Raw genomic sequence first — 2,037 nt, 5'->3', positions numbered from 1 at the left:
TCATTCTCATATATATATATATATATATATATAGATAGAGAGAGAGAGAGAGAGAGAGAGAGAAATATGGGTATGCTTAGTACCAATCATAAATTTTGTGCTTGGTAGTAAGGTGGTATAATTCCCTCCACTCATTCAAATAGGGGACCATATTCACATGAGTTGAGGAGTGCATGGGGATATACAATTATTTGAATGAGTGGAGGGGATTATACAACCTCACTACCAAGCATAACTTTTTGTGTTTGGTACCAAGCATACCAATTTTTCTCATATGAGAAATATGGGTATGCTTAATACCAAGCATAAATTTTGTGCTTGGTAGTGATGTGGCACAATCCCCTCTACTCATTCAAATGGGGGACCACATTCACATGGGTTGAGGAGTGCATTTGCATATGCAACCATTTGAATGAGTGGAAGAGATTATGTCACCTCACTAACAAGCACAACTTTTCGTGCTTGGTACCAAGCATACCCATTTTTCTCATATATATATATATATATATATATATATATATATATATATATATATATATATGGGAAAAGTGTTCCTAAGGTGATGCCTTAGATAATCATTTAAGGACGCGGCCTAAAATCACATGATTGAGCTAAATTGTGGATGATCCGCTCCGTTGAACTTGATCTACATATTCTAAAACCCCAACACACCAAGTTTGGGGTGAACCCATCGTCATTTGACTCTCCGTCGAGCCATGTGAAAAGTACTATTGATTCAAAACCATTAAAATTGATACGAGTGGATGAAGGGTCAAACGACAACGGGTTCATCCCAAACTAGGTGTGTTAGAGTTTTAGAATACGTAGATCAAGATCAATGGAGCGGATCATCCACAATGTAGCTCAATCATGTGATTTTAGGCCGTGTCATTAGATGATTATCTAAGGCGTCACCTTAGGAACACTTCTCCATATATATATATATATATATATATATATATCTCTCTCTCTCTCTCTCTCTCTATATATATATATATATATATATATATATATATATATATATATATATATATATCATACTTTTTTAAAAAATATGAGTTTGGAAAAATCTTTCCATAGACAATATTACTCTTCACTATTTTGAATATTTAATTTAAATTTTAATCTATCCTAATCATAATTATATCCTAGCTTAATTTCATATGAACTATGTACAACTCAACAAATTTAAAAAATAATATTAATAAAATTCATCAATATCATCATTCATTATTTTGAATATTTAATTTAAATCTTAATCTATTTTAATCTTAATTATATCATATCCTAATCCTATGTGAACTACCTATAGCTCCAAAATATTAAAAAAACAAGATTAATAAAATACATGAGATATCTTAATGGTATTAGTTTGCTAAGGTAAAAAATTAACATGCTATAATATATGAAATATTATAAAATAACCCAAAGCATTTTAAAAAGTACACAACATACCTGTGGGCGTCAAAAATTGCCCACAGATTCCCGCATGCGGCTTGAGACAGAGAGAAGAAGATGAATATTACTATCGGGGTCACAGAAGCTTAATTGATATCGATAAATACATGAAGTAAGTCGACGAACCGTGTGAAGCAACGGAACTGCAGAATAACGAAGATACAAACTGATCGGGAGCTACGCTTCACTTACGAAAGACGAAGCACCCCTCATGTCCCATCTACTCCACAAGTTATTCAACCATGGGAGCTTGTAGATCTTCTTGTAGGCTTTCCTTCACACTTTGAATCACACAATTCTGAATTTGGACGACGAAGATACGAAGGAAACGGACGGGACGCACAAAATAATGCCCCGGGCCTTAGCGGAGACACTCCAAGTGTCTCGGTCTTGGTAGAGTCTGTCTCGCTTTGAATCTGAATAAGATCAAATGATAAAAGTTATAGATTTCTTCACCATCTTTCCAACGCATCTTAGATCAACTCATTCTGAGATCGGATGAGAGAGTTAGAGGCAAAACAGCTGAGAGACACTTGCACTGTCTCGGCCAAGGCCGAGATAATTAGACTGTCTCAGGCT

This window comes from Asparagus officinalis, chromosome 5 (genome assembly GCF_001876935.1).
Source record: "Asparagus officinalis chromosome 5, Aspof.V1, whole genome shotgun sequence".
Taxonomy (NCBI): Eukaryota; Viridiplantae; Streptophyta; class Magnoliopsida; order Asparagales; family Asparagaceae; genus Asparagus; species Asparagus officinalis.
This window is presented reverse-complemented; position numbering follows the sequence as displayed.